Source organism: Alligator sinensis, unplaced genomic scaffold (genome assembly GCF_000455745.1).
Source record: "Alligator sinensis unplaced genomic scaffold, ASM45574v1 scaffold1224_1, whole genome shotgun sequence".
Classification (NCBI taxonomy): Eukaryota; Metazoa; Chordata; order Crocodylia; family Alligatoridae; genus Alligator; species Alligator sinensis.
In genome coordinates, this window is record NW_005842626.1 from 289,379 (window position 1) to 299,076 (window position 9,698).

The 9,698-nt window shown below is 43.6% G+C and overlaps 1 protein-coding gene across 2 annotated transcripts in view; it reads left to right on the plus strand.

The window, feature by feature from the left end:
• Positions 1 to 9,698, plus strand: part of ATG7 (autophagy related 7) — a 316,197-nt gene that overhangs the window by 248,293 nt on the left and 58,206 nt on the right. The gene's annotated exons all lie outside the window — the stretch shown is intronic.

A 9,698-nucleotide genomic window follows, 5' to 3' on the forward strand; every position in this document is an offset into this window, starting at 1 on the left:
TTCCCTAAGTTCCCTTCCGATCACAGTGCTCTGTAGGAGGGATGTAGAAACAGCATATATAAGGCTCTGTGTGAAGGTTTTATCTCTGCCTTTTGTGAGCTGTCTACCTGGAAGCAACGGCATGTGAAAGGTACTGGCTGCAGTGGCTGGCTTCCGAGTCAGTCTCTTGCTAATCTCTCTTCTTGCAAAGGATTTGGATACACCTTACTAGTTACCCTTGCCTAGAATCCCTCTACTTATCCCTATCCAATCCATTCCTTTCAAATTATTCTTCCCCAAAATCCTCTTATTTGTTCTTGTTATTTTTTCACCCCACACTTTTAAAAAAGAAAGCTGTGTTTTCCCTGGCAGTGTCTCATTCATCACTGTGCAGGAAAGCGCGCACGCACACACACGAGAGAAGATCTATTATAGATAGAAGATATATTACAAACACACACACATTTTCCAGCACAGCAAATATTATGATGCGTGCTGGAAAGATAGGTGCCAGGTTTTCTGGCAGGAGAAGGAGAGGGGCTAGAGGAGGTAGGAGGAGAGCTGCAAATCTGTCCCTGCACCACCTCTATTAACACCAGAAATAGCCACCAGCAGCAGCGTGACAGTCTCCTCCACCCCAATTTCAGCACCCAGAGTGAGCCTCCCACCCTGTCCCCAGGAGATAGCAGGAGGAGAGAGGAAACATAGGAGGAGGCTGGGAGAGGCTTTGGTTCCAGCAGTGATATAGTTAAAAGTGATGTCATGGTAAATGTTGCAGCTGCTCAGTAGCAGCCACCAGAGAAGCTTCTGGAGCCTCTTGAGCTCTGAGTTTGAGGCCTTGCACCTGAAGAGAGACAGCTTAAGTCTAGTGAGTGTGAGATTCCTGGGCATGCCTGACATCTTTCATCTCAACCCACTACCTTCTCTGCCAAAGTGAGACAGGTCAGCCCCACCTAGAAGGACAGCTTCACTGTGCTGCAGCTGGACAAGCAGTTGAGCTTCTCAGACAACAACCAGCCAGTGGTGCTCCCCCTGCTGCCCTCCATCTCCCAGTGGGTGTGGGGAGGCGGTGGTGCAAGGGGTAGTGTGGGGGCAGGCGTGTCTGTGGTGCAGCTCAAGGCAGGGGTCTGTGTTGCGTAGAGATGCAGACAACAACCAGCACATGCTCAGTAGCAGCCACTAGAGAAGCTTCTGGAGCCCCATGAGCTGTGAGTTTGAGGCCTAGTGTCTCAAGAGAGACTGCTGACCTCTAGTGAGTAAACAGTCTCTCTTGAGACACAAGGTGTCTGGGCACCCCAGACATCTTTCTCTTCAACCCACCACCTTCTCCACAAAAGTGATACAGGTAATATGTCCTCCAGCGAGAAGAACAGCTTTGTCCTTCATCTCCCAGTGGGGTCTGGGGGGGGGGGGGGGGGGGGGGGGGTGTGGGGGCAGGTAGGTCTGTGGTGCAGGCCAGGGCAGGGGTCTTTGTTTTGTAGTGGTGCAGCAGGCTCTGGGCCTGTCCCTTGGGGATCCCCAGGTGTGAGGGGAAGATGATAGAGGGGCAAGAAGGGGAAGCTGGTGCTAATGGAGAGAAAGGAGAGATGAGAGGAGAGAGAGCAGGAGAAGAGAAGAGAGATACGAGGAGACTGGAAGGAGGCTTTGGTTCCAGCAGTGATTTAGTTGAAAGTGATGTCATGGTGAATGTTGCACATGTTCAGTAGCAGCCACCAGAGAAGCTTCTGGAGCCTTTCGAGCTCTGAGTTGGAGGCCTTGCATCTGAAGGCACACTGCTTAAGTCTAGCGATATTCGTGGGCACTCCTGACATCTTTCACCTCAGCCTGCCACTTTCTCTGCCAAAGTGATACAGGTTAGCCCCACTTTGAACAGTTTCACTGTGCTGCAGCTAGAGAAGCATGTGAGCTTCTCAGACAACATCCAGCCAAGGGCACTGCCCCCTGATGACCTCAATCTCCAGTGGGTGCAGGAGGGAGGAGCTGGATCTGGAAGCACGGGAGCTGAGTGCCATAGCCAGGGAAATTATGGGGAAGGAGGGGGAATCTGAGTTTGTGCTCCACACCTGTCAAAGTTCACCCAGAGGCAGGTCTCCTTCTCTAGAAGGCACTTCACAGGAGGTTGCAGGGGCAGGTGGTTCAGCTTCCCCTGTTGTGCCTCTGCCTGTTGAGAAGGGGGATATGGCAGGATTCCCACCCTTAACCCAGAAGCAGGCGGGTAGTGTAGCATGGGATCATTTTGAGTTGGCAGATGATCCCAGGTATGCTACCTGCCAGCACCGTCAAAGGCAGATCAGCCAGGGCAAGGAAGTGAAACACTTCACCACCATGGCGATGCTGTTGCCCCTTGCCTTTGTTCCTCCTTAGCCTGGTACCAGTGGGAGTGTGCCCAAAAAAGAAGTCCCTCTCTGATTCCAAAGCCCCCCCCATGAAGCAGAGGCAGGCCACCCTGGAGCAGTGGGAGAAAGCCACAGACAAAGGGGGGCATATTGCAAGCACAAGCGATGTCACCCAAAGCATTGTGGAGATGCTCCTGCATCTCCATGGGAGTGCCAACCATGGGGTGGACAAGGGGCCACTTTTCCCCGTGCACAGCACCAGCTTCTTCCTGGCCAGCAAGTGTGTGGTTGGGACTGTGCACTGTACCACAGGGCTGGGGGGCACTGGGAGTGAGCAGGTGTGGGAGCCAGCAGGAGCACGGGGCCCTCACCGGTGTCCCGGGGCCAGTGCCAGCGGGGCCCAGAGCAAAGTGGCAGGGGGATGGGGTCCCACGTGGCAGGGGTCTATGGAGCCAGCCTGGGCTGCACAGCCAGGCCAGCTCCCCCCTCTCCCTGCTGGTGCAGCCCAGCCCGGCTCCACAGACCCCTGCCAGCCTGTGCCCCACTTTGGGCCCCAGGGGGTGGGGCACCTGTCAAGGGGCAGGGCTACCCATGCAGCCCTCGACAGCCTGCCAAAACTAGGTAAGTGGTCCTCCACCCAAAATAATTGCCTGTCCCTGGTGTAAAGCTTCAAAATCCATTTCAAATTAATTACAAGTCCTACAGTGAACATCTGGGCTCACAGAAGCCGATAGGGGTTGTACTATTGACTTCATTAGGCCCAAGATTTTGCACATATTCCCTGATGTACAAAAGGCTAAGCCATGTCAGTTACACTGCTTTTGAAAACTTGGTTTGATCCTGGTATATATCAGGGCCTGAACAAAGTGTCTATGCAGGGTGATGGCACATTTGGTGAATAACGTAGTTACCTACTTGCACGTGCTATATGTGAATTTCATCAGGTGATTTTCCTAAGGGTTACTTACAGTTATGTGAAGAGTACTTAAGCAAATAAGAACGAACAAACTGATCATGCCCATAATCTGAGTTCAAAGAGTTATATAACATAACAGAAACAAGCAAACATAGGATGAAATTTAACTTGCGCTGCCATTGCTCAAGCAATCCCAGCAAAGGGCACAGACAAATGGGCGTTTATAGTTGCTTCAAAAGGGCAAAGGGAGCTGCTCCTTGGATACTGGCCGTGACCTGTAGTAAGTGCAACAAAACAGCTCCTGATTTAGCTCATTAGTATTGCTACAGGCTCCTGCAGGTGTAGCAGTTCCAACATAATAGCTATCACATGCTCCTGAGGAGAGCTTCCTCTTCTTTTTTGAAGCAGCTACAAAAGTATGTTTGTCCATATGCACAGATTTCAGTTCAAGACAGCCAATGATAGGGCCTACAGATGAATTTCCTTTGTTTAATTTAATGGAAGGAAGTAGGAGCCCCTTTAACTTTTCATTTTAACCTCCTACAAATACCTTCTGTCAAGCACTGACTGGATTCAGACTTAATGTGCTGCAGGAGCTGACAAAACTGAGTCTTTTATTGAATATTTTGTTCTAATGGCCCACTCCTGCTACCCCTGGAATCAGTTGGAGTTCTACGGTTTACTTCAAAAGCAAAAATTGGCCATTAAAGAGAAAACTATTTTGCATGCGTAGTTAGTATCTTCATTATTAATTGTCAAACTTCCTCATTTTTTATAAACACAAAGAAATATGGTGTTGTCAATAGTAGGAGACTTCTTAATTTAAATTTTCACTCCTGTTTTAAATTTAACCCTGCTATTGCAATGAGGACACATCTTTTGCAAAATAACTAGTCTGTTTTGCAGATTATACAAAGACTAAATATGAAGCCATTAGAGACTGGCTTTAAAAAAAATGCACAGAGCCAGTCATCTCATCATAGAACCTTATCAGGTTGATCAGGCATGAGTTGTCCTTGGTGAATCCATGCTTGGTTTTCCTGATTTCAACCTTGCACACCCAAGCAATACTCTTATACTCCTCTGTAATTGTTTGTCCAAGTTTCCGCTTCTTGTAAGTTTCCTTTTTGTGTTTCAGCTTACTGAATAATTCCCTGCTAAGCCAAGCTGGTCTTCTAGCATACTTGCTAGTCTTTCTGCACCCTCAGTAAGGCTTCTTTAAAATGCAGCCAGCCCTCCTAGACTCCTTTCCACCTCAGACTGTCATGTTGATAAAAGATCAACATGTACTGCACTTCATTGTGCAAAAAGACATTTTACATAGTTTTATAATCTGCTTCATTTTCTTAGGAAATGAGACTGAGTCTTCATTTCTCATGCACACTCCATGAAACATGACAAATTGAATGTAGATAGGGCTCATGAAATCTGAACTGGAGGCCATTCATTTTTCCAGATCATCTGTATCTGCACTAAGGCTTTAGGATAACTAGAAGAGTAACCCAAGCTGTGTGTGTATTACCCTTGGCTTTAGTTTCAAGAATGTACATTGAAGATTAAAACTAAAAAAGATTTTTTTCAGACTCGTAAACCACAAATGCCCAATTTTTAATTGGGCCTCCATGTCACCTGTAAAAGTTGTGTTAGATGTTTTATTTGTGTACCTATGAGTTCTAGGGTCTCTCAAATCTTTGATGCTTTAATCGATCAATACTGTATCAATTAATGTGATGATTCTTACATACTTTCAGGTACTTTTCAGTTTGGCTATGATGCTAGAATGTAGACTTTTGGCAACATGGAAACTCTTTTAAAAATCAGTTATGCTTTCTGTGGTCTCACTTAACCTACCTCAATGAACACATTGTTTTGTAAAACCAGAAATATAACTTACTTTAGACACTTTAATTGTTTTCCTCAGGCTACAAAATTAACTTTTCTATACTCTGAATAGTAACCCTAACAAGAAGTCTCTTGGTGTTTCCTGTTCTTAATTTTACCTCCTCATTGTGGATTGAATTATGTGACTTAACACAGAGGTGAGGTGGTGCGTGTTCTTTCTCAGTCCCTCCCAAGTGTGAGACATATCTTACTATTCCAGAAAGCACCACTCACTATTGTTTCCACAACTTTGCAGATACCAATGTCAGGTAATTTCATTGTGATACAGTAATTAAAACCAGAATTTGTTCAGTTTCATGAAAGATTTTAATTTTTTTTGCTTAATATATGCTGAATTTTTTTTTCACAAAAATTAAACTGATAAAAATATTCATACATTTAGTGTTGCCATGTTTAAACACAAGTGTAGGTTTTAAGAGATATATCCAGGTGGTAAGGTGTTGCTAACCTCATGATTTATACGATCAAAACCTGGTGCATTTCTTTGAAAATTTAGGCCTTGTTCCTAGAAATGACCAGCCCATAAGGACACTACCCCCAACACAAGTTACATTTAAGAAGTGATTAACAGGTTAATCATACCTTAAATAGCAACCTGGCCAAATGTGTAATTCATTTTAACAGACAAGGTTCCTTGGGTGAATTTGATATCTTTTATTAGACCAATCTAATAAATAATATATTTTATTATTATTATCTTTTATTATTGGTCTAATAAAAGATATCAAATTCACCCAAGGAACCTTGTCTGCCAATTCATTTTAAGGCATGTTAATGAAGTAAATGAGTCACAAAATTATTCCACATATATATAACTGCACATTCCATATACTGTGGAATAACTTTGTAGCTTCTTTGTATCGTGCCTTAAATTGAACGTGTAGCTGGGACCTGTCAAAACCCTGAGTGCCACCCATCTGGCAGCACACCGGGTTTTGAGAGGTCCTGATATATGGGGAGCTCAGCATCATGTGCCCCATGTCCTGGGAGCTGTATAAACCCCATGCGTCACCCCATATTTCTTTACTTTCAGGAAGTTCCCAAAATCATACATAAATTACACTTTAGCATCCTTTTTGTACTCGTTATTGAGTGATTACCACTAAAAAAAAAGTGTTTTTTCAAGTAGCAAAAAATTACCATATTTTATTAAAAAGAAAAGACCATCATTAACTCATCCGGATGGAAGAACAATGAGCTTTTAAATCAATTGACTCCTTTAGTTACTTGTATAGTAATGCATTTATACCATTTGACTGACAAAATTCCCATTAACTTCAAAGAGCGAGTTAGCGATGCTAATCTGAAACCAAGCAGAAAGCAGAGCAGGATGGCGTTTTAATCAGGTAATGTCTACAGTGCCCCCACTGGCTGTAAAGGGAACAGAATCAAGGCCGGTGTTGAGCAGACGTGCTGTGGTTTTGCACTGCATGCGAGTTATAATAATTAAGGCGGGGGGGTGCGGTTTAAGGCAATACCCGACTGCTTGAGGAAGTGAAAGTTGAGCAAGTGGGTCTTTTCTAATGAGCACCAAAGCAATATGCAAGTGCTCTCCAAAAGGCAGTGAGGTGCTGGGAAGTGCCATTTTTTCTGAAACCCATAGCAGAAACACTGTGTATATATTCCATGGTAAATTATTTAATAGCCAAGTTTTTATAATCTTGCCCATCTTTAACAAACAAGCAGATTACTCCCAAAGTTTCATGTTAGTTATCATTCATTTCTATGTTTGAAATGATTGTGTTCTCTTTCTTTCTCTGTATCTGTGGTTGGTACAGAGGTGCAGAATAGTTATTGAGTATAAATTCTGGCTTTAAACCTCTTCTGAATTCTTTGGGGTGAAAAGTGTGATATAAATACAGATTATCATTAATCAAAGGTCTTTTGTGTTTGCTTTGTTCCTGTCCCTTCCCCCTTCATGTTACTTGCATTCTTATACTCAACATTTAGCACACTTGTGTCCCAAAATTGTCTTACTGATCTCAACAGATCTTTATATAGGCATAATTCACCTACATGGATCACAGTGTAGAGTTGAGGCTGTAGATTGTAACCTCTTATGGATAAGAATCTATCTCTGTATGTGCTTGAATGGCACCTAGCAAATGGGGCCTGCAATTAACTGATAGATATCTTTGGGTGTTACTGCACTGTAAATGTTCTTTATATCAACCAAAAGCTGAGCAAATACTGAAAGAAAAATTGCACACGTGCAAATTAAATTTTGAAGAAAATTTGCTTTCTGTTATTTTTGTCTCCATTTCTGATCTGGTGTATAAAAGGAAGCCTGTAGCCTGATGGCATGTTCTGTGAGGGCCATAATTGCTTCTGCCAACAGGAGAGCTGCCTTCCTGTCCAGAATATGCACAAAGGCCAAATGGAAGCCATTTACAAAATGCAGGTAACTGGGCTTCAGGAGATGTTTTTCTTGTTTCATAACAAAGTACTTAGAGGTGGAAAGCAGCTTTAAGAAAAGTGGCAATGCTATTACTTTGCCATGTCCCAGTTACTACCTTGTGATTTACCACCATACAGGTGCTGCAGCTTAGAGCTTCTAGTTATGTAACTGTTGGAGCTTGGAACCTAAAAGTGGGGTTTTTGTCTTTTCTGGTTCAAAATTACTTTCTGAAGCCGTAAGCTACTTTCCAAGCTCCTCTCTGTTATTGGATATAACTTTATTAACTAGATTCTCTAGCATGCTCTAATTCAAGGGACAATCAACAGAGAGGTACTAAAGTGAACCCTGTTGTGACATAAAGTTCTCTGTCCATAGGTCTTTTTCCAACTATGCAAATGAAAGAGTGCCTACTATTACTGTGGATTGCACAGTCCCAGAAACCACTTTACAGAAGCTGTGGGGTGACTCTCTTTTTTCCAAGTCAACAGGCACATGTCTCTGTACCCAGGAAGATCATGGGCTGAGAACACATGAATGCCTGGAGCCCTTTCAGAAGGGGAACGTTTCAAAAGGGCAGCAGCTAGAACCTTCTAATTGTTATGGATGAATGAGATGAGAATGATTCAAGTGCAGTAAACCAGTGCTTTAACACTGCATCATCAAGGGTTAAAGTTGGAGTGAGTTTATTGCATTTGAATAGTTCTTAGGTCATTCACACAACAATTAGAACATACCAGTTAGCTACCCTTTTGAAAGGGTTCCAAGGTTTGTGTCCACACCCACAGTGCATCAAAACCCAGAGCAACAAATTTCAGACAGGATTTCTGTTTTGATCACTGATCACTTTGGGCTTAAACCAAGAGAGACCTCTCCTTTTTGTTAGCCAGGGAATGGTATTTCATTCAGCTGTGAGGACAGCTGATCTCTTGCCTAGAGGTAAAATGTGTTGAGAAGCAGATGTCCTAAAAAGAAGAAGCATGGAGGAATAAAATAACTGAAATCTCCAGATAACAGTATATAAATACAGTATATAAAAGTTCCTTAGGAAATTAAGGATCAATATTCTGTTGCTTTACTTGTACAGCAAATGAAAAATTGAGTTGTCTCTGCCTTTCTGGTAACACAAAGGATACACTTCAAACCCACATGCAGTGGCGACACGTAGAGGGTGCACGTGCACCCCCTGAGAGCAGTGGTGCACTCCTTGACAGCCAGTGCTCCCCACTTAGGCAATGCGGGGGGGGGCAGGTGGGAGCACTGGTGCCTCCCCTGCGAGCACCGGCTGGGGAATGGGGGTGCCAAGAGAAGTGCCCTGCTTACGTTTCCCAGGTGGCACATTCGGCCCTGGGGACCCCCCCACAGTTGCTGACTGGCTGCTGGGGGGTCATGTGCCCCCCCCAACACAGGAGGCACCAGTTGCTCATGCCCACATGATTTTCACTGTTTTGACTGTCAGAGTCCTGTTACTGGGATGTGTATATTCTGTGCATGTTCGTATATTTAAAATGTAAAAGATTAAAATAATTTTTAAATTTTTAGGATTATTTGGTTTTTTCTTCCAAGATGTTTTGACTTTATTTCTTAGTGTTCTCCTTTCATATCAGGAAGAATCAAAACATTGCTGAAAAAATTCAAAGCAGCACTAAAGGGGACTTATACAATATTTTTTTTATTTGAAAATTCCTGAGAAGGTCTCTCTGAAGATCTATATTATAATGTATTTTAAAAAGACAGCAAGCTATCTGATGTTATGAGCCAGCACAATAATCTGGAGCTGCAAAATTAAATTATTTTAAGACATTTCCAAATACTTCAGAAAGTAAGCCTTTAGCCCTTGAGCCCAAATTGCTACACATTTTTCATATACATATTGTTGATAATTGTTAAGTGGGACATTTAATATTTGCATTTCTACATAAATACAATAATATCCATGTTGATGTGTGACAGGCTTCCTTCTCTCTAGTACACTCTTGTTTACATGAACCCTGTGGACATGCCTATCCTGGTCTGGAGGCACTCCTGCGAGAGCTGTTGGGAGGCCAACCCACCCACTTTTTTTCCCTGTTTTGGAATATGACAGCAGGGGGTGCTATTAGGGAACCTTTGCTGCCTCATTTCCAGGGTCAGGGCATGCTGAATGTGAGCAGATAGGCAGGGAAGCATC